Source organism: Dermacentor albipictus, chromosome 7 (assembly GCF_038994185.2).
Source record: "Dermacentor albipictus isolate Rhodes 1998 colony chromosome 7, USDA_Dalb.pri_finalv2, whole genome shotgun sequence".
Taxonomy (NCBI): Eukaryota; Metazoa; Arthropoda; class Arachnida; order Ixodida; family Ixodidae; genus Dermacentor; species Dermacentor albipictus.
The window spans coordinates 82,385,010-82,409,256 of record NC_091827.1 but is presented as its reverse complement, the minus strand read 5'-3'; the positions used below and the strand labels follow the sequence as shown (position 1 = coordinate 82,409,256).

Here is a 24,247-nt window from a genome sequence, read left to right as displayed (position 1 = left end):
TAACCGGGGCATACGCCACCCGGCCACCCCATAGGGCGAATGACAAGGGTGCGGTCATGTTTCCTCTACTTTCACATTAGTATCTCACAAACTTCCAGCTCTCGCGTGGAACGCGAAATTCGCCCCCCACTGCATCACCGCTTTCTCGAGCGGAAGCCGTCGTCTGCCGAAACCTACAGCGACATATCACCACCTCAGGGTCTATCGCGCCACTCATCCAACCATTCCTTTATGCACATGCTCCAGTTTTGCGGTGTGTGCCTCACTTCACCGAATCAATCGGGTGTGCCAATGTACATCAACATTTCGTCGTATAGCACAAGCCACCCAAAATAAGTGCGAACCGGGACGTCCAGCTCCAGCCTGCGTACAACGCACAACTGGGGAGGCGAACGTCATATGAAGACCGGGCTGCAAGGATCCTCAACGCAGGAACACCCCTGCGGAGCGTCGGCTTGACAACATACGGACATGTCAATCAATCCGGAATAAAAGTTTTTGTGTACTGGTCTCCGCTCTCGAGCCACTCATGTGTCGCGAAATCCGTTAATTACAACAGTGGCGAAAAAGGCGGGGTGTCAAGATTACATACATTTAAAATGGTAAAAAAATATACTGTATTGCAACGTTTCGAGTCAGTAATCAGCCACCGGCTAACGACAATGTGCCACTCCGGCTGCGATGATCAAGCACGGTCAAAACTTCTCAACAAAAGTTGCCTTTTATTTTGAAGATTTTTTTTTATTATTCCCTTTTTGTAGGGCATAATGTCGTGCCCTCCAAACTAATATGCGGGATTTGGAGTTAGAAGCCCACGGATGGCAGGGGCGAAGGGACCGAAAATTCGGCTGGCCCTTTTCGCCGCCCATCGCATGGCTGGGTCGTCAAAAGGGCTGGGCTCCCTGTTCTGATTTTTGTCCCAAGGAGAGGCCGTAAGGTCACGGTTAGAATGGCGGGTAAGGTATTCATCATAGGCTCTTAGGTCTCTGGGAATATGGGATGGTCCTTGGCTTAGTGGGTCTGCAAGAAATACATGGATCATAAAGAAGGCTTACACTGCAACACTCGAGAATATTTAGCTATTTTTTATCAGGCGCGCGTACTATGGAAATACCTGGAACACCGATCACTTGACATTCAAAAAGGGCAAACCCCAAAAAATAACTTCTTCTTACGGCATCATGATCATTGTTTCTAATGTTTAACGTGGACATTACACATCCCGACGGCTAAGTTTGCTTTGTTTTCAAGTGCCTTACAAGCTAACCAGAATTTTATTTCTACCACTGTCACCTGCAGGTTTGTTGCTCGAAGAATTTAGGTTTTAAGCCTTTTAGAAAGGTTTCTGCTAATCTTCTTACTTTCTTTTTATGTTGATTGCAATTCTTCAAATTGCTTGCGTAACATGCTCCACTTCTCATCACCACTGTTGCCAGCATGCTCATTTTTCAGTGTTCTTTCTCCTTGTTTAGAGTCTGATATGGTTTGGCTTTATTAACTCCCCGCAACTTCTGTGATAGGTGTTTCCCATGAATAATCTACCAGGTATTTCCAGTATTTGTGTTGCTTCGATGCCCTGTGACTAACAAGTGTTTATCAGAAACTCTAGATTTTGCAGCCATTAAAATACTTCTCCTCGCCCAATTACCACGCCCATCTTAGCGCTCCTGCACGTTACAATATCATTTATTTGAAATGACTATTCCACAGTTTGCAATAAGGCGCGCGTTATATTCTACAAACCAAAAACACCTTTCGCGCGCACCGCTACACACCATGTCACTTTTATGATCTTTGCACTAAGCCACTTCACTTCTATTTTATCTTTTTGCAAAGCCAACCAAATATTGCTTGCCCATTGCCGGTCATATTCGCTTGGTACAAAAAAAGAAACTTTGAGAACCTATACTTGATTGCTGTCTCTTCCTGTATTTGCGATATTTGCTTTTAAATACTTGTCACTGTCTTTATGACAATTATGTCAGGATCCTTTACAGAGTAGACTATAGTTGCACACAATATAAAAGAAATACAAAACTGACACGATACAGGAGGGAGGATCGCCTTTTACCTCTGTAGTAGTTTCGAGTATTCCAGTAGTTGTTGTCGTGGTAGCTGCGTATGACCAAGAAAAATGATCATATATCAGGTGAAATATTCAGGCAAAATTGCAAGAAGTGTGTTGACTATACTTAGAAGACAATTTAAGCTTGAAAAATACAAGGTGCATTGTTCAAAAACTGTGTCGTTTTGAGTTTTGAGTTTTCACATGCCATTCATATAAGCCCAATGGTTGTAATCTAGAACACTTGTGTGACATTGTTCGTATGTCTAGATCCTAGTGTGCCTGTGAAATCCTAAATATTGTGCGATGCCCTTTAAGCCTAAACGCCGCTGATAAACCATGAAGATTGGCGCAGTGGATAATAATGTTTAACTTTGTTAGAGGACTTGAAGCGGGCTAGAGGTGGATAGAGGTGGCGTCATGTCAATTACTTCCAAATACCGGAATTATTCAACTATATCCACTTCTCAGCGGACTCCACAGCCAATTTCTTTCCTTGTCATGGTCGTACGTAGGTACACACCTACCTAACGGTGGGAAATGTTATTATATATAGCCAAAATACAGCTGAAACATCGTAGTCTATAGACATATTTTGGTAGTGACCAAGAATTTACGACAAATGATTGTGTCTCCGACCGTACAATATCAACTTCGCCGTCTCACGCACTTAAATAAAAGATCTTGCAGAGAATATTTTGAATCAGGAAAAACTTTTCTTCAGACAAGGACGTGTTGTCTACCCTATTAGGCAAAAGCGAATTTAATGCAATTTTATCGCTGTGATTGTTTTACGGTGGGCTAGCTTCTCAAATGACAAGTCTAATAAAAGGAAGAATTTCGACATTATCCGCGGCGCTGATAAACTTGATCTAGAACTCAGATACTGGGTTCAGTAGAAATTCGCACATACCAATTCACGTAACAGTTTCTGGAATATTACGACCGGTATTTATACACACATCTTAGGAAGCGAAGAGTGATACACCGCATATATAATTATTTTTTTCATGCGAACAAGGCAACTACTGAGATTAACCAAGGAGCCAGAGTGCGCCCCGACGTGAGCGCAAGCCACAGGGACAGTGTAAACAGCAACTACCATTGTACCAAATTATTTCAAATTCACCGTAATATTGAAATTCATCAGACCTGTACACATGCAAATGTAACTGCCATTATTCGTCACACTTACTCTTCAAAATTCGCACGGGCAAAGTTTTACTTACACTGCTGAGCCGGAGGGTATGTAGAAGGCATCTGAAAGAAAACAGAACTAACATTTTACCTTTAGGTCGCGTTGTAAATTTATGTTATCATAAATGCACCAGAGAAAGAGACAACAAATTACAAAGTCCTTATAGCAGCGATAAACAGGAGGAACACTTTCTGCGTGCTGATAGATTTTGCAAAAGAGCTTCTAAGCCCTGATAAACAGATATTGTATTGAAGTTGGGCTTGTGCTTGCGGTCTGGCAATAAAAAAAGAAAAAAAAACGTTTATGGCAACTTGCTGTCAGTAAATTTTGAGTTTTGTTGGTAATATTTAAATAATATATATATATATAAATATGAGCGTATCCTGTAAGAAAGAATTTTTCGACAAAAAGCCCCTCCGTTTGGAGGGAGTGCGAGAAACACTCTTGGAGTAATGTTACAAAAATTTGGAAGAAGTATTTATGATTTACTTATGCAGTATATTCGGTGCGTTGTAAAGATAAGCCTAATTGATTGATGACTCGTCTCTGCATAAGAGGCAAAAGAATGAATAATAGCAACGATTGCGAATACTGTCCTGTATTGCTATTCAGAAAAATAATGATCTGGTTTTTGAATTATTCTCCAACAGTTATTTTCAGATGTGTCGATGGTCGTGTCGTCGTTTGTTATTTTCATTATTGAAGCTTGCTTGACTTGACTGTTTACTCCTCCACATCTCCCTTGGCCGACAGTACTTCCTTAATTAGGCACGTATGCATTTTTTTTCGCAACCATTAAACCTCCGCATGCAGATTTTAGTATGTACTATGCCAAAGTATTTTCGGAGATACATGCCACGGAAACGCGATATAGCCATTTTTACTGCCCTGTAGGTGGTACTCGATTTCAGGACTTCTATACAGTGCACCTTGCTGTGGGTACATTAGAGTGCACACAGTGTATGCAGCTACGTTGTTGTGGATATCTGCTTACCGCAAACACAAACAGCGACGGAGATCGCCAAAAGTACGTGAACCTTCATGACGACTTCTGTCTGCAAGAAAAATAATATTCGTCACACTTTTCGTATTGTTTTTTCTAGCGAACACACACAGCTCTATATTAAGGCAAGAACTCTAGAACTTGCGAGTCAGAGTATTTCTTTTTGTAATAGGGCCTCACTAAGCAAACAAAGCGAAAAAAAAAACATCTTGAATTCTATTTCAGCTAGCATTGCCATTCGTGCATAATTTCATTTCCTCACCATCGAGAAATTTACATTCAAATAAAAAAAACAAATGTTTTAATTCAATGTGCTTCGCGTGCGTGCGTTAGGTGCACCTATAATTTGTAAGCTGGAGCAAGTTTAGAGTACTGCAAACTGTGAAGCATTGCTACTGTACAAAAGAAAGCAGACAACAAAGCTAGGTAGTGCATACTTTACAATTCACCCGCGGCGGTGGCTTAGCGGCTGTGCTTGAGCGCTTCTAAGCACGATGTCGCCGGATGATACACCGGCCGCGGCAGCGTCATTTCGACGGCGGCGAAGTGCGAAACGCCCGTGTCCCAGGCAATGGGGTAACTTTAAGGTAACCCATGTGGCCAAAATAATCTGTAGTAGTTGTCCCCTCCCTCGCCCCTCCCTCAAACGCTATAGCGTGCCTCATAATCAGATTGTCGTTTTGACACGTAAAGCTCGAAAATTCAATCTTCTAATATGCTAGAATTTCTATCGCGCCAATTAGGAAGACCAAACAGTGAAGGAAGTAGGACCGGATTTAAGCTGCCTTTGCGGCATCGCCATCATCGTTAGAGCGACGGAAATTATTAAACTGAACTAGTCACACCTTCTCGATGCAATGCGCGCCGGCTAAAGAGATGTTCATTGTTGAGAGCCCACCTAGGATTTTAAAATGGAAGTGATCACCTTCAAATTTCTACACTTTTATACTTTCACTGGCTCGAATAGTACCACTCACTTCCACACTGCACTGGGAGGGAGAGGATGATGTACAGTTGACAGAGCGGAGCTCGAAAATTTAGGAACATTAGTAAAAATTTGACGAGTAAAGGTATAACGATATTTACGTGCGAGATGATGCCGACGAAATCGGACATTTCTATAACGTTAAGCGAACTTCGAAAAAAAAACGGACTTGCAATACATACCTTCACGGACCAAGCTCTGAGCCGTACGAATGCTGAGTGCTCGCGATGTGCGACGCTTTTTATGGTGCGAGACTTGCGCAAGGGGGATGAAACAGTACCACAGCAACCAACAAGGAACTGAGACACGGAGCGCAATCATTTTCAGCGCCTTATCCACAAGCGTCGTCTTAGAAGTAGAGCGCACGAACTCTATCTGTTTGCTATGCACTCGAAGAGCAGACTCGGTATGCTTGTGTGACGGAAAAGTGTGCTTACACGCCGCGAATGGTTTAGCAGTGTGTGGAAATAATTGTCCTGACCTGGGGTGCTATGCAGGATGCGCCGAGTTTCTCCTTCACCCGAGTTTTACCCGAGTTTACTCGACAGCAGTCAGTGAACGGATATAGCGTGGAAGGCGCAAAAGCTATAGGTAAAAAAAATATCTTGACAAAAAGCCGCCTATGAGAACGTTAGCGCACCCTGCGCGGCCCGCTTCAAGTGCAGAACGCTGCACAACGAAACGCGCCAGCGCCGCGTATCGTTATCAACGAATTATCGCAACTTAGCGATGCCGTCACTCTCCCGCTGTATGTCTGCATACTTGCCGTGAGCCGCTTTCCACTTCTTTCCCGGGCACATCAAGGGCGTGCCTCCTCTTTCGGGCACTATTTTTATCCTCCATCGAATGCGAACGGGGTACATGCGGCGCATTCATGCACCTACACTTTCGCTCCAACAAATACGTTAAAATACAACAAATAAAATTACAAAAATTCTATTCCTTTAATTGCCTGTTTTTTATTTTGAATGCTAGAAATTTCTGATGACAAACGGAGACCGAGCAAATTATCAAATTTGGACTTCTTGCCGCGAGTGGCGCCTGTGAGGCGAAAGCTTAGAAGCGGGTACATTGAACCGACGCACGAGGGAGTTCACACGGTGAGAAGTCGCCTAGGGGCGCTGCAATGCTATTCTCAATAAAGTCAGTCTTGACCCATGGAGGGTAATGACCACTTTTTCTCTATCAGGGGAGTGGAAACGCAGCACCGCGGTACGGCTGCTCCTCGCAGGCGCTTCACTGGGTTATTAAGGCCCCCGCTTTACCAACTAAAAACAACACACTAGTCATAGATACGGGAGCAAGGGCTGTCGCTGCAAAATGGCGGTACGCTATTTTATGGTCCGTAGTGACGCAGTTCAGTGAAAATGTACCAGTTTATCTTTTTGCGAAGAATTGCCTGCTTCTCAGCGACACAATTCATCGCTTGCCATCGCTTGCCCAGTGAAAGCGCCTCTGAGCGCATGTACGCAGTATTTGAGTGTATTGTGCACTCCAAGGTGCTTTCAGATTACCTCTGCTGGAGCCAGCAGCGATCGCAGAATTGATATCGCAATGACACCGCAGCAATCGCATTTTGTCAGGTGAGGGCTCTTGTGTGAAGTCATGAAACGAGACTTGGAACGGAGGAAGGTGTTGGAACTGTTGAGCGCGCAGTGTTTGTGATGAAGAAATGCCATTGCACTGGGTCTAGAAAAGCAAGCGATTCTCGGACGGTGATCGTGTTTACGACGCTGTGGCTCCTATGGGGCTCTTGCATTGCCCAGGGCGCGCTGCGAAAATGGAGCTAAAAAGTGCCCTCTGTCCTGAACTGGGTAGTACCAAGCTCGGTCATCTGCTTCGGAAAGCACGTTTACATATGAACCCGCCACTTTCGGTTGTGTTGTACCATGGCTTCCAGCGAATATCCGGTGCCGAAGATTTTTTCAGGGGTGGAGCGCTGCGTAAAGGCAATAAATTATGCAACGCCGAATACGCGTATGCCGTTGAAGAAATAAGCGGCGAAGTTTTAGCGCGGTGTCAATTGCAAATGAAGCGAGTCGCGTACGAAGTATTGAACTTCAGGTAAGGTTTGCACGCTGCTATATTCAGGCGCACAAACACGAGGAAATGCTTGCTATAAATGAATTCACAGCAGCGATAAGCAGACATCATGTGTACGGAACTGCTCGAGTGCACGACAGTACGTGTCGCGACGGCCGCAGTATTTCTACTGCCTCGAAAAGGCGGGCCTCCTGCAACCTTTGTTGACTGCATGCCGCTAGAAAAGTGGTTACGCCTGCACTGTAGTAGAGTCCATCTGTCCCTTTAGCAACTGATAAATAACTGATGCAATGCATAAGAGCTCGCAGTAACGTACGAGCGAATCGCGATGCAGCACGAGCTCGTGCGCTGCTCGCTTGATGTAGCTTTTAATGATAGCGCTCGAGCATCGATGTGCTGCAATCAATACTACCTGCTGTGCTGCCTCAACATGCTGGCTTGAGGTCAAGGATGAGCTCATTTAGCTCTCTAACCTGTGCTGGTCGTAGTGGGGTAGTCAATTGTCACCGAATCAGCCCGACCATTTGTGCTCATTAGGACACACCTGGTCACTTTACCACTTCGCACCGGTCGAATTGTTAATTGTCGCTGTGGCCAGGTCTCGAATCGTGAATAATCAGCCGTGCCTGCTGTTATGGCGGTCTTCCGTCGGGACTGTAGCTGCAAAAGACCGAATTTTAGGACGCAGACAATCAAGCAAGCTTCAAGACAGACGAAGCAGTCAGCATGGTTCAAAGTTTCGCTTGCCCAGCGCGACGAACTGCAGCTATCCAGCGCGCCCGACGCTCCGCTTCGTGAGGCCTTGAAGGAAAACGGTAGAATCTGGTGTTGGGATTCAGGCCTTCTTGTTCATGGCAGCCCACGACGCAGAAGTAACGGCAGTGACGCTTTTTAGAGGCTGAACTTGGTCTCTCCGGAACGGTGTCGCCGATTCCTTCTGCTTCCAGCATTACGTCTCACGCAGAGTCCGTTTGCGTTGCGGCGAGCTCGCAGCGTGGTCGGCGTGGTCTGTGAGAAGTAACGAGCTTTTTCACACTCGCAACAGGGCAGAAGAAAGCGCGAATTGACGCAAAACTTGGGTTCTAAACGTGCTTCGCTACAGCCGGGGCTCAGTACTACCCAAGCCTGTACCAGCCAGATAATGTTTCGCGCGCCGCCACTAGGCGCCGCTACTATACCTCAAACTCCAGCGCAAGACGCCCATACACCACCGTAGAGCAGCCATCTCAAAGGACTGCTGCAATAAGCATTCCTCAGCATCGTCGTCCCCCTCGGCGCATGGACGCCGTGCAAGCAACTACAGTGGCGTGCCGATAAGCCAGCGACAGTCAACGCTTTGTTTTTGATAATGGTGCTCAGTACGCCACCGATGACAGTGCGTTGTGCGTGTTTTATGTCGGTGGTCAAGACTATTGATGCCTCTCCGCTCGGCACAGCGTCGCTGTTGCCGAAATTAAGTTGGGCGGGGCCCAACCGTGGTGGGTGCGCGCACAACAGTTACATGCCTCGCACGGGGCGTGACCTCTGGTTTTGATTGACAGGCGAACTCGTGATAAACTCGTACACCACGAAACCTCCATTCGAGTTCAACTCGGGAACATGGCGGCGGCAGCAGCAGCCTGTGTCATTGCATCCAGCGGCAGCAAGCGGCAGTATGATCGTCTGGACCCGTTCGCGTACATGACCCACGTAGAGTTTCAGCGTAATTTTCGCCTGCCGAAGACATCAGTGCGATGGCTGTGTGACGAGCCAGGCGAACACTCTCGTCTGTGGAGACAGCGTGGCGGGCTTCATTCGCTCACCGTCGAATAGCAAGTCCTCTGCGCCCTCCGTTTCTACGGGTCTGGGAGTTTTCAGGGAAGCGTCGGCGCCGAGCGTTACATTGGACGTCATAAAACTACTGTGAGCCGCTGTGTCAGAGAAGTGTGTGACGCGCTTATCGATGCGGCAGTGCCTCAGCGATGGGTGGCTTTCACGAAAACTGCGGCTGAGCGGGCATATATGAAATAACACTTCCTACTTCGCGAGAACATCACGAACGTAGTCGGGTGTGTCGATGGAACGTACGTAGGAATTAAGGCGCCTTCAATGTCAGCGTTAATGTGATTGGCATTGAATCAATGTCGAGACACGCCATATTGCATAATTTGTCACTTCTGTCTAGCCGACTTAAATTTTGTGTTACCGACATCTTGCATGCGGCTGCCTATGATACTGACATTTTCGCTGGCTGCTGACTTTTTGCCGATTGTTCTACTTGTCTGTCAGGGTGCCTTTGAAATGGTTCACTTTTAGGGAAAGGGGTTAATTAAGTATAAATCGATGAATGTGAAGCATAATATGAATGCTAATCTAATAAAGAACATGAGGTTCTTCGTCGGTGAAGTTACTTCGTATGTATAATGCTTAACTTTGGTCATCAAAAAAAGTTTTGGTCGTCGGCCGCACTATGAAACAGCGAGGCATTGCACAATTCGTTGCAGCGCGAGATGTGGATGTTGCGCCATGCTGGTTGTGCCTATGCATTTTTGGCGAAATGCCAATTCATTGAGAATTTTAGTATGCTGGCTTGCCTGAAGGGAATACTTAAGATTGTTTGCTCTGTTCTCTGTTGATGCATGTGCCAGAGGTTCAGTGTATATTTTTGGGGGAGGGGGGCAGCGTTATTCTGCATGGACAAATCATATATTTTCGTCTCATAATGGGGCTCTATTTCTTAAGCAGTAGAACAATGAAGATACAATGCTCTGCAGAACTCGGTGTGTATATGAAGATGTCGGGAACCACCAAGGCATAATTACATATCGGGAGAAATGTGGTGCAGATTCCAATGAGAAGTGGGTCTTTAACCCGTCATAATAAAAATAAAAATTGCCGGGCGAATAGACCTTTGTACAGCTTTAGAGCAATGATTAAACAAAACGGGATATGCTCAAACGTGTAAAAGCTTGCCGCAATGCCAAAGTATGACGAGCGACATGCAGCATATTTTGGCATTGAACATGTCTTGTAACTTCTACTTTTATTGTAAACAACGGCAGCCGCATTTTGATGGGGGCGAAATGGCAAAACACCTCGTACTTCGATTTAGGTGCACGTTAAAGAACCCCAGGAGGTCGAAATTTCCGGAGTCCTCCAATGCGACGTGCCTCATAGTCAGAAAGTGGTTTTGGCACGTAAAGGCCCATATTTTTTTCTTCTATTGTAAGCCTCGCTGTCATGCCTTTCTCTCCGGCACTCCCTTTACTGAAACGTGGCACTGTCTTTCCAATGATGTCGTGATGATGATGGTAACGGCCGCAGTAGGGCTAGTTAATACTTGCCGCTTTGATTCCTGTGAGTTTAGTAGTAAAGAATATGGCGTATCCATACACCTGTGCTTCAAAATTTAACACTTGCGGTGATCTTTTGGAGAGCTAATTTGTGTTGGCACATTAAGATGTGTGCTATTGTGGACTGATAACTAGAGCATTGGTGAGGTTGAAGACTGGGTGTATTCGTATAGAAGCTTGAAGTTGAATTGCACAACTATTCGACAGGATACAAAGCAGAGAAATACACACAGCAGAATGCTCTGCTGTGCGTGTTAGTCTTCCTTGTTCGTCGTGGAATTGTTGCACGATCCAACTTCAAATGGAGCATTGGGCTTCTTTTGTGCAGGACCGGGAAAGTGCGAGCTATTCCACAACATGCCAGTGCCTTGCCACAGAATTAGGGAAATCTGAAGGTTTGCAAACAAACTTTGCTTTCCAATCCACCTGTTCATGTTATACAAGTACTGATTGAAAGAACCGTCCTACAAAAATAATGGCGAAATGAATGGCCTTTGAAAAGTGTAATTTGTATATTGATACAGTTGTTATAATAAGTGCTACACCGGCCTCAACAATTGTACTGGACAGAGCAGTTTGTTTCCTATGTGAAGCACAAGCTTCCATTACATGCTATGCAGATAACCAAGCTCTGTTTCTTTTGACGTGGTACACAATATTCACTGTAATCTGTTTTTGATTCTAAAGAAGTGCCAAACCACATTTTTTTTCAAAGACGTCACGGAATTATTTGGCGAGACCGTTTTATAGCCCCTCATAATGGATGTGTGGCCAGCCAGCTTTTCTTGGATGCATTTATAGATTTCTGTTCCTGATCATTGTGTGCTATCAAGTTGCTAAGGTGTATGCAACCGGTGCATACCTTTGTGATTCTTTGTGATATGTGATTCTATAGTCGGATACAACTTTAGGAGGCCGTGGAATCTGCTCTTCAAAGGCAGGTGAACACAAGCCTGTACCAAGAGGCGTGCACTCTAGACTGGCGTCGTGCCGCCGGACGCCCTAATACCCGCTCATTGGAGGCGGACTATTTCTTTAGATGTGGAGGCAATCGGCTGCTGCACTTTGGTCATATGGGCGGGGCCTCTCCTGTCTTCTGAAATTGCATCCGACTGTAGAGGATGCCGCTTTCCATAAAACACAGAAAACCAAAGAGTACAATTACTTGGCCTATGAAATGGATACATCAGAAGTGAGCTATGCCAAGGCTTAAGCTGTGTGAAAATTAGTACATGCAAATATATGACATTGATAAAGAATATGTGGTAACGAACATGCAATGACACGTTTGAATCGGGGAGTGTTGCATTCATATGCACAGTCTATAGGTGATAGCATTATTAAGCTCCTGCTGTGTTTCCTGTCTTTTCATTGTGAATTACACACACTGTTCATCTTGTGGCTAATCAACATGCACCGTATTCTTGCACATAGAAAGAACAAACAGCACAATGACCTGTATGCTGAATTAGTGTATTATTCATTTACATGGTCCACGAGTGGCACAGTTTGTCTTACGGTTTTGCCCATTTTGAAGAGACACCAAGTGCCTGTTACAAGTGTCCTAATATGCACAGAACAATCCTTACTGCAATAATTTTATTCATGCTCTTGAATAATAAAGAATAATAAACTGAAAAGGTGTCTGTTTATAAGGTGTCTTCAGGGGGCTCGACTGGAGAGCAGTGAAGGCGCCGCAACTACTGTTACAAAGCAGCCCTCTGGACCTCTTCCACACTCTCAAGAGCAGGTGCCTGGCGCTCGCCTACTGCCACCAGGTGGTTGAGTGCCTCGAGCAGCAGAATGTTATGCTGAAAAAAATAGGGGACTGTTGAAATGAATCGACGGCATAGAAACCATTATTTACAAACACAAATGCACGTTGCAGTATTGGTAGTAAGCGTCCTTAACTGTGGAAGCCTTTAGTGTAGTGTATTTAATAAAACAATGTGCCGGGGCAACGTTGCTTTGTTTTTTATAACTAAGGTTGTCTTTTCTTCAGAGCAAATTGTCACGTTGATTAGTGTGCCAGCAGCTGAGGTGTCCCCGCACCTTCACGAATCTCTACTGTCAGCACCGCAAACCTATTTTAGTTCACTGCAAAACAAATGCCTCGCCCTACAGTCCCGTCTTATGCGAGCTGATGGCATACTATGCCTACAAAAATCATATTTTTGTCCCATTACGCAATTTTCTACATCCTCGGCTGCAGTTCTCTCTCCTTGATACCCATTCTGTCACGCTTATGCAATCACGTGTTATTAATTGGCAAGAAGTGATTGAAGACGTGCCTGCCGATTCCATTTTCTTTCTTGTTCTGAACTAGCATATCAGTTGCCACGGTTTACTGCGCCACTGTCTTCCTGCCTTAATGCTATCTCCAATAATTTTTGTTACTTCGCTTTCTGCACGGTTCTCGACTTCTCAAGTTTCCTTTTTAACCTCCAGGTTTATGTCCCATACTGCATAACTGGTAGAAATCAATGATTCTAAACTTTTTTCAAGGATATCGGTAACGTGGCGATCATGATTCGGTAATGCCTTCCATGTGTTGTTCAACCTATGAAATTTTGTATAGGTTTCGTGCTTTATATCAGTATATGCTACTGATATTTCCCCTGGATAAAGATACTCTTCTCTAGATTCTGCGGGCTGAATGTTACTCGTGAATCTCTGTTATCTCACCAAGTTAGTGAAGGTTAGCGTTATTTTTTCCATATTTTTGCGGGCCCACGTGCATGTAAAAGCATGAACACTGATTGCTTCTCAATTACTTGTTTAAACTGCCAGACATTCACTTCGTTACCACGAAAGTGACTTCCTCCGTGAACTATTATTATGCTAATATGAAACAGTATAAATATACTTATGTGCAGTATGTCGATGTCTCCTTCACTGTGTTGGTTGTGAGATCCATCGTCGGCACCACATTCTTGTCGCATCGCAGCTATATAGGCTGTCTTCCTTTTGCCCACAATATGTTATATTCGTGACGCTCGCAGTTACGCAGAGCGGAGAAACTCAGCGCACTCACACAAAGAGCACCGGGCAAGTTGTTTCTTCAGCATTACTCCATGAACAGTAGGAGCGCGTTGCGATCTGTAAAATTGCTGAAGCTATTGGCATTCCCACGGGGTACACGGAAATATTTCTCACGGAGGAACAGAACTGCCCAAGAAATAGCGGTCATCGTCGAGCCTGATAACTACGTCGTGCATTGCAAGCTTGTTGTACGAGTTTGTTTACACTGGGCCTCTTCAATGTTTAGCTGCCATGCTCGCCCAGTGAACTGATGGGATGACGCCACCACAGCGCTCTCTCGCGGTTGAATGTGAAGCGTAGTAAATTACAAATTAGTCTAATACATATTCAGTGTACATCTTGGAAGCTTTGAAATGCTTCTAAAGCACGTTAAAGTAACTAATAATATTGTAGTAAATGCATTTGTTTTATAACTTGCTTGTCCATGTAATGCACTCGGTGGAACTGCAAACAAGTGAAAGAAGACACGACCATGCACCGACGGTATGATCACGTGAGGCCCAGTTTGTCGACCGCCCAGAAGGCAACGCCCGAGGAATGATAGCCACCCAGAGTGAATCTAGATAAACCAATGAAACTGGAGGCTTGTCGAAAGATAAACTGTCTCGGCACCATTTGTACTTTCATCTTGGGGTGTCACCAGAGCTCGTGAAGATCCCGAGTTTCGCCATTTCGGCGCATCCTGCATAGCACCTCTGTATGTTTCTTTTCTTTTTTTTTGCCTTCACAACTGTGAGCTTCTTTAAATAAATTTTATGAAATCTGGAGCTTTAAATAAAAGACGCCATCTCATTTGGAGGCACACCGTAATGCGGCAGTGCGGATGTCGTTTCATCGCCTGGCATTCTTTAAGGTGCACCTACCCTAAATACACGAGCGTCACTGCATTGAGGATGTATCAGAATGCGGCTACCGTGGACGTTATCGTACCTGAGACCTCTTGTTCAGCAGGGGCGCCGCGTAGCATTGTGGCTGCTCGGTTTGATCACGTGTTGATCTGGGCCGCGTCCGCTGCAACTCGATGGTGGCAACATCCAAATACGCTCCTGTACGCTCCTTAGGTGCAGGATTCGGGGGGCAGGACACCCAATTTTCGAACATAATGTGTATTGCGTTAGGTAATCCTTGTGCGTTCAAGAACAAGCTGGCAAAACTTAAGCGTATTTAAACTCTCACGTAATTTCTAATTATTTTTTTATTTGAATCACACCCTAACTGCATACCTGTCGAGCAACACTGGCACGCTCGCGAGCCATGACGCCACAAGCTCCATCCTTGCCGAGCAAGCATATATACTCCGTTAAAAATCCCTGCTTCAGCTGTGCGTGAATTCGGGAAACTTCTCCTTTGTTCTACTTGCCATTGAAATCGTTCAACTTGCAGTGGCTGAAGCAATACCACGGCGCTGCCCGTGTAGTACTGTGGGGTGCCACAACGAACCGAGCAAAGAGTGCTCCGTATCGTTCACCGGTTTCCCAAGGAGCTCGTCAAGCATAAGGGCTACGAGATGATTGTGGGGAGCAAGAACTGTCACTCATCTGACGCTTTTGTTCTGTTCTCAAAACAGCTCAAGCCGGAAAGCCGCAACAACGATTTGCGCCTGCTCGCCGAGTTTGGGATACCCATGAAGAAGTTGAGGCTGCGGCCAGACGCGATGTCAACTGTGTTCGCGCACCGACCCATCTGGCAGGCAGTGCAGCAGCCAAACGGGAGTCTTGCTATAGTTTATTTTTTTACCGATAACGAATTCAATAAATCAAGATCAAGTAATGGTTTAGCCCACGCGTACATTGCGCAATATCATTGGGCCATGAACACATGTAGTGGGCGTTTGTATACGTATGCCATACGCAACAACAGTGGAGGAAAAACCGGGTGGGCGTGCGCGACAGCCTAACAAAATCGTAGTTTTTTCAGTGCGGATCCGAGAGACGTGTATGCGAAACATATATGCCTGAAAAAAATCTGCGCGCATAACCATTTGTATTGTGCGATGTAGGGCTACACTTCGTCTCCCGGGAAGGGCTGGCTATGGAGCGCTGCTCGCATGAAATGTGATGCAATGACGCTACACGCGTAGTGCGCGCCGATGGACGTGCCACTGGGTGTGGCCTTGCGCAAAACACTCGGAAAAACAGCCAGCCGCGCGCCTTAGTTTACTGCGTCGCTGATCGGGCTTCTCTTACTTATAGATGTTTTCAGAGCAAAAAGGCAGCACCCTTCGCACGTGTGGGGTGGCCAAAGCTTCAATGTATGTCGAAGAAGAACTTTTGTATGGTGGGGGGATCAAATACCGGCAAGAACGTGCCGGGGATACGGTGCCAATCATTCCCGCTAAAGCCTGATCAGTGGGCGCAATGGTAGCAATGGATCGCCGCCGTTCGGCTGGAAATTTATCGTTCTCATTGTTTTCTTTGTCGCTTCAGTGTTTCGACGAAGCGACGAAGTTCCTCTGCAGTGCAGTATGCGGTTTCTAAAGTGTTTCCGGCTTCTTTACCGTGCTGGGCTAGCTAAGCAGCACGACTACACGAGCGCATTGTGTTGGACGTTAAAGCTACTACAACTTGCAAGAACTGAAATTGTTGGTTTTATGCGGCCGCGTAAATCCTCGCAACAGTTGACACGCACTTCATGTTTTCGCATCTATATGATGCGTAGCTTCGCGCATGTTGAACTATTGCTTGTTGCTTCATGCATAACTCTTGTTGATTTTTTCGAGTATCGGAGTTTTCACCCAGCCTCGTTTGTAAAGGGTCTAAATCACGCTGTGTCTTATCAGAAAGACACCATGCAAGTGCTGCTTTAACAGTTTTATTCTTTTCCCCCGAGGGAATCTCAGATATTGCGTTTTTTGGGGAAATGTGTTCAGAAAATAGGCAGTTCAGTGCAAGAATTGCTAATAGTTCCTGCACATGGTACTTTTGTTCCATTTTCGCTGTGAAGGTCACCTCATATTTGGGAAGTGATCATACATCGATGCTTTCTGAGCAGACTTACGACGCCGAGAGATCTGTTTGTTTCACAATGTAGTTAGTCTATTTTTGCATGTGAATTTTGTACTCAACATAATTCTTTGTTATTATGTTTACACCGCACAGCACTAAACCCGGCCTTGCGACCAGCACTCTTCTACTTTGACTGGCGCTGCTCTGTTTGTAAATATACATCATCTCACATCTTTGCAACATTAAAGAAATACTGAAAAGTTGGTCACATTTTAACTTTGTACGTTTCCAAGCAGCTCCCTTGAGAAATTTAAAATTGCAGAAACTGCAGCGGAAACAGCAGTTCATCGGCGTATCCAGCAGAATTGCATAGGTGGTACAGCGCTAACACGCGTTTTTATTAACCAGCGCGTTTGATGACTTTGTTGGCTAGCATACGCGTTTCCATCAATAAATTCGCAATCACTCTTCTTGAGATGACTTTGACTGCACTATTTGGCGATGGCACATGTAGGTATTCATCGGCAGAAAGATCACAACGGCATGTGAAGACATCGCACCGTGCGGATTTGTTTGGTACATGTCTGCACTAACGACGAGTGATTATTATTGAGGTACAGGAGTAGCATTACGACAAGGGTAGAATTTAAAAAAAGAATGGAGCGCGAGATCACATTACTCAACAAAACTTTGCAGCTAGTTCACATGAGCTCTGCTGCATGTAATAGGGGTTCATGGCAGTTGTCTGCCGAATGCACATGGCAGGTATGTGCATGGACGAGCTTGTCCGAAACACCGATAACAGCGTGTTGATACCCGTTCTTACAGAAGTCAGCCTCTTCCCTACAGCTGTCACCGCAGAAGAAGCAGTCTGGCACCGGAACAAAGGAAAAATCGCAGAATGGTTGAAATCTGGGCCAGTTGGTACATACTTGAAGGAAAAAACCAGTCAAAAAACACAAAAGACAAGAGGAGAGGTTCACACGATGATGTGGTTGGGCATGCTCTGCTGGCCTTGCTGGGACTACACCGATTCTAATAAAGCTCAGTTGATAGTCCAGTCGTTGTGGTGTGAACCTATCCTCCTGTCCTTTGTGTTTTTTTACTGGTTTTTTCCTTCAAGCAAAATCGCAGTCGCGAACTTCAGTTATCATTGTTGCAAAGGGTTGTCGTCTGCTACTGCTCCCGAACATACTATTGGAACCACCCGCTATATGCCTATATGGGCTGTATTAGGCGAAAGTACTCAGCAGTGCTGGAAGGCATCAGCAGCATGTCGCGCAACTCTAATGTCGCAATCTATGTTAATCATGTTTACTACGCTGCGTTCGTCCATGGCCTCCGTGGTTAGCGCGTGCCAATATCGGAGCCCACGATTCCTCACGTGAGCTGGTGGCGATAGGGTCGAGGTCGAAATGCGCAGCGTATACGACGCCATCGCTGCTTATGCTGTTCAACAATCTGTCGCTTGCTACTTCACGTGAAGTTGGCGGGGCCGAAGATGTGGCACGAGCTATCTTTAGCAAACATGGCATCAAACGGCAGCCATGTTCCGGCCACACGTGGTGCGGTGGCTGATCGTGTAGCAAACAGTGACTCGGTTCCATGTAGCACATAACGTCACACGTGGGGTATGGCACAATATGGCGGTCGGCGCCAGAGGGCGAGGCGTAGAGCCGACGAGATCTACCTCGTGTTTTCGGCAGAAATGTGCTTTTTGTTGCCACTTTTTACACGTGTATAGCCATAATAGACGATTTGCTACATTTCTGGAGGAAAACCGCAATTTGTTGGACTACATTGTCATGCCACTTTTAAGAAAACCCAGGCGATCAAAATTATTTTGAGGTTTCCCTTTACGGCATGTCTCGTATTCTTGTTCACATTTTGACACGTAAATTTATTTATTGATATTTTTATTTATTTATTTATTTATTTATTTATTTAACATTGTTTCAAGGATCGAGGGCATTAGAAGGATTGGTAAATACAAATATTTGCACAGTAAAAAGAGAAAAAATACAGTTATAATAAGTAATTGAAAATATGTTAGTACAAGGCATGATAAATGGTAGTCTTGAAGCAGGCGATGTCGGTGATGGCGGCGATGGAAGCAGAAAGGTGCTAGAAGTCTTTACAAGTCTTTGGAATGTAAGATTCACTGTAGGTATTAGGCCGCGCGATGGCCCACCAGCTTTATAGTCATGGTCTGAACATCAAATATCCAGAATAAAAAAATGAAAAGAAACTTTCAGCAGTACAACGCAATAGCCACACGGCTACAGTGGTCAATAAAATTGTAGGTGTCAAAGCAAAAGCAGCAAAAGACAAAATTAATTTATTCCATTTTGTCCCAACGTCATTATTTCAAGAAAACACTGCTACCGTCTCGGTTGTGAGTCAGACGCCAAAGCCCCCGGTTTTAACGCAACTACCGAACCTTACAAAGATCCTGTGCGATTGCTGAAAAAAGTTCAATGCCGCCAAGTATTTCATTAAAGAATGACGGGAGAGTTGAAAGCATTGTATGGCTTATGAGACGGAAAATCCAGCGTGCTTAAAGGGGTTGGCGTGACCAACAGTGGTCGAAAAAGTCATGGACCAGTCGACCATTGATAGGAGTGGAGCCCGCAAACTATGGTGTTAATTAAGGTCAAAATAATTAAGCACCACTATTTAAGGTTGAGTTAAATTAAGCACTCAAGCCCATGACTTCTTTTTTTTTTTTGGGGGGGGGGGGGGGGGGTGCACCCACGGCCAATGGTGGTGGGCGCGCTTACGACCTTGCATTGTGGCATATTGTCTAAACCTCGCGTGGTGGTTGCAGTGCTTTCGCATTCATCCACGTGGACATTCACACAGTTTTAGCACATGAGCAGGTTTAATGCACCGTCAGATATCCACATCAGTACATGCCGAACCTAGCCTGACTCACCTATATAAGTGTCGGCCATACGTCACAGAGCCAGCACGTCCTGAATGTAAGAGACGTACAATTTCGTGGACGTTTGGAAACGGGTCACTAGTTATTCCTTAGCGCAGCTCTCCCGTCTGGTGGGACTGCCGAAGAAGTCCCTCGGCGCTTGCTTGAACGTGTCCGAGTCACGCCCTTTGAATTTATTGCTCAGTAACAACGCACCATTTTGAGTTCTCTAAATGGAAAATGGCTCAGCATAATAGAGAGTGGATTTACGGACGCAGCAACTCTGCAAGCAGCTTTCAGCAGACCGAAAGCCTTTTGCTACGCTTCTATTGGAACAGGTTCGGCAATGCTAGGAACATGATCGCGGTTCCATAAGTTGGCGTAATATGGGAGGATTGCAAAATATATTAACATTGCGCGTGAGTTGGTTTCGCGACACATGACAAAAATATAGGTACTTTAACACGTATTTGCACGCAGTAGTGCCTATGTCAATGTTTTACCAATACAGAACGAAATTGCATAATATAATGGCGACACCAGGATAGATGCATATCGCCAAACAGCTCGTCTGGCAGCCGCCCCTGCAATTAAACGCGTTTTCCTTAGTAAGACCTCCCTTTTTCGAATAAAAAATTATACAGACCATTTTTCCAAATTTCACGAATAATGTGAGTCTACGCGCTCAGCTCGCCATCTCATCCAAGCAGAAATATCATTTATGGTCTAAAGTGTGGTTTAAATTGCGTCCAAAACAGATCTGGAAACGTTTACAATTTGGAGGCCTTTTTGGCCATTAAAGAGTGATTTGTGTTAAAGCTATTGCATCGATTGGTACACTCCCTAGGACCTATCGACTTCAATTACTCAGACTTCAGGTGGTTGCGGCAGCAGCTTTTGTAATGGGGACACGTGGTTCCAAAATCACAGTTTTCATAGCAACATTGCGGAACGTAACGCGGTAGAGATACAAACGTAGCCTGCTCGGCAGTTGACAATGTATTAGTCCAGCGCTCCATCGACTACTAATCAAACCGGCAGATCGCGCGATCGCAAGTTGGCAGGCTCGAAGCCAGCTGCACCTTTGATTTTTATCAGTTCGTCGGTACTCAGTTGGCCAGTTTTCCGCCAGATGGCACGTTATGAAATGCATGTCACTCAGTTACGGTCCTTGCTTTGCTTCATTCTATCTGCACAAGCATTTCGTACAAAATATAACTGTCTCTTGTAGCGAACTGCGAACGCGCTTCAGAACGTCTTTTGTTCTTTTTAGATATATATTATTCAAACAAATACACCGAGAAAGCGTGTTTTACAGAATTGCTTCTATTCTTAAGGCGAAGATTAATGAAGAAATTACCAAGGAAAATCCCTTGCCGCTCTAGTTCGGTCAAGGGGAAGGCGTGCTTGTGCGACTCTTATGCTGATTGACACGTACAATAAAAAAAAAACATTTGGTATCCAGTGGGAGCAATTAAAATACACTAAAGTAGAAAACCTGACAGCAGGCACACAGATAGAACTCGTGTAAAGGAATATAGTTGAGGCTATTTCACCGGGCACATTTGCAGGATATCAAACGAAACATTTTGCGTAAACGGTGTTGCTGCAAACGAAACGAAACGCGTATTTTTGCATAAGCTTGCTTGTTAGTACGTACCGGCACCGCGATAAATAAACGTTCTATCCTCAGTATGCAGCGCACGTGTCTGAGAACTTCAATCATTCCAATATACCTTCAGAAAATTACAGAAATGCTAAAGAAATACTAAATACCTCAGCGAACGCAGAGCACTATTGAAAATTGTGGGAAACGATACATGCGCATGTTAATCTTGCCCGTCTTGGAAAAAGTGGGAATGATTTCTACCGCAGATGCTTTCTTGAGATGACTTCACAAGGCTCTGCAAGGAGACTTTGTTATCGGCTACAAATACCACAGTTACTACAGCATTCTGCTGGCAATAACTTCACTCACTGTGTTGTGAAATCAGGTCACAGAACTCAAAACTGCTTGGGCTATGCTTCTGTAAGAATGTGATAATGTGATTCCACCCTTATTATACCATGTAAGCAATTGAATCAACATGGAAAAGGAAATTGAGGGCTTGTAAGAAGTATTCTTTTATTTGAATATCTTTCCTCAGATATACGTGTGGTCTTTTGTTTTCGTGACCATGCCAGAAACCACTCCACACAATTTATCAATTTCTTCAATGTCAAAATAAAACTCAATCGTGTCATGCATTGCGCGCCAATAGCAAAACAGCTGCCGACCCGTTCAACAGCACGACACAGAGCCAAATATTCCCGCTTCTGCCATAGTGCAGCAAGACATGAGCATTTTGTCCTCAAATACTGCCCCCTCAATTTACCAGAAAGGAAAAGCAGCAGCCTGTCGTTCAGACGTAACTTCGCACTCTTTGCTTTTAAAAGTGACGCGTTTAAACCTGGGTGCTATGCGCGGCTGCTGTGTCGCCAAATAAGCCAGCAAATCCCAGTGGAAGACGAACACGCCTCATGTCTTCAAAACAAGGTTCTTTGCACCATCACTGGATGGCGGTCGCCTCTACGCGCCCGTGAGTGCTATGGGCACCCATGTGTCATTCCCGTGAGCACCCAGGCGCTCACGGGAAGACTACAAATGAAGCTGTACAGGGTGATATGGGCTGGACTAATGTTGAAGTGAGGGAAGAGAGAGAGAGTAAAACTTTAATAAATGTAAATAAAACAAGGCACGATGGTTGGAGCCACTATTCCACGGCTCCACTGGCACGAGCGGCTCGCTGGGCTTGGTCCAGAAGAGCCAACTGGCTCTCCCGACCCTCGTCCGCAAGCCATGCCTCCCACTGCCTGTTCCTCATTAGTGGATGTTCGTGTAATATGGGACTGTCTATGTGCGGAGGCCTCCTGGGACACTCCCATGTGATGTGTTTTAGTGTGGGTGTGTCTGTGCACCACGGGCACTCGTCAGTGAACCTCGTGGGGTGTATTCTGTGTAGGTGGTGCAGGTTGGGGTATGTATTCGTCTGAATACGACGCCAGTCCCTCTCCTGTTGGCTGTTTAAATCGGAGTGAGGATCTCCAAAACGTCTCCGCTCCTGCTTTTTCTGTAGGAGGATGTCACGAGAATTCGGTGGAAAGTCGTCGCTAGGCCATGCCGTGGCTCGGACGTTCAAACCTCGAGCAATACGGTCTGCCCTAGCGTTTCCTGCCAGTCGCTCGTGTGCCGGACACCAGACGATAGTGTGGTGCCCCTCTAGTTGAGTGCCTAAAATTTTGATTATTGATTTGGGTGCCGTTCCTTGTAAAAACTGGCGGCAAGCCGCTTGTGAGTCGGATAATATGACAGCCGAATTGGTTTGGCGCTCGGCATCCTGAATGGCCAAGGCGATGGCTGCAGCCTCTGCCACGCATGCCGAGGCGGTTTTGAAGGATGCCGTTGTTATGTTGTTGTTGCATGTAGAAACTATGGTGAAAGTTCGCAGTAAAATTGAACTTGAAGAACGACTGAGGAATATGGATGAAAGTAAATGGGCTGGAAGAGTCTTAAGGTATCTGTACAGGAAAACCATTCATTCACAATGGAGGAAAAGAACTAGGAAGCTTAACAGCAAGTATGCGGCCTGTAGGTTGGGCAACACAGCAATAAATAACGTCGAGCGCAAAGTCAAACAGGCTGAAAAAATCGCACAGGTGGCGGCGATGGTAAAGAAACTTGCCAAGAGTAACTACTTAGCAGGAAAAAACGAAATCAGGAGAGAAACAATTTAGGATAACTCAAAAGGAAGCTCATAACTTTTCGAAGTGATATCAGGATGCCTTAGAACACGCACCTATAATGCGCGATATAAGAAGGAAGAAGAAGCATGTGCTTGCTGCGGTAAGGCTAGGGAAACTATGGAGCATGTTCAATTAAAATGTGAAGACGTCTACCCACCGGCTGAATTTAGGCACCACTGGCCTCCTTGAAGCCCTTGAGTTCACCGAGAGCACGGAGGAAGTCCGCAATATGGATTAGTAAGAGGCGGTTGGAGGATTGGTGGAAGAAAAGTAGGGATAGAACAAAAAACGGAGACGTACAATAGCACAGTTTGCAATAGGGGCTCAGAAAATTTGGTTGTGGGAGTTGATAGCGTTATTTATTTATTTTAGTATTGTTTAACCTAGGTAGGACATTAGGCTGTATAATAGCAAGAGCTTAGTGGCCCAACCCACCGCCCCGTTCCACAGGGGATGCTCATAACCATCCATCCATCCATCCATCCATCCATCCATCCATCCATCCATCCATCCATCCATCATTAAAGCCTCTACGCGCCCATGTGGTGCTTCGATGCCTAGCCCGGCTTTGGTGTGGAAACGACCATGCTTTTCGGCGCCATCATGATTCTAATACGGAGACGCTGGACGTGTGGCGGTTGCACATTAACCATCGTGTAGAAAGAAAGGGTGGCGGGTGTGCTAGGAACGATATGGCCTCAATTTAATTGCAAATTTTCGGCTTTGCAATGGGATAAACAGTTTGCTTGCATAAATTACTAGCTTCAAAAAAGGTTCTACCAAACTTTTCGTCGGTATCGCAACATCTTTTACGTCCCTTTTTTCACATACTCATTTCCCTCATAAATGTCCCACAAATATTACTGGAACTATATACTTAGGGAAATATTAGGTTCGAAGCTCTTTTAGTAGTAATCGGGTTTCTTTT

At 45.3% G+C, this 24,247-nt stretch overlaps 1 long non-coding RNA gene across 1 annotated transcript; it reads right to left on the bottom strand.

Annotated features, from left to right (window-relative positions):
• Window positions 1-702: 702 nt before the first annotated feature.
• On the bottom strand, window positions 703-5,528 carry LOC135907574 (uncharacterized). The gene is made up of 5 exons (XR_010566061.2): window positions 5,434-5,528; window positions 4,258-4,318; window positions 3,295-3,325; window positions 2,072-2,115; window positions 703-1,020 (listed from the first exon to the last, which is right to left on the bottom strand). It is a non-coding gene; the product is annotated as an uncharacterized lncRNA (long non-coding RNA).
• Between the last annotated feature and the right edge of the window lie 18,719 nt (window positions 5,529-24,247).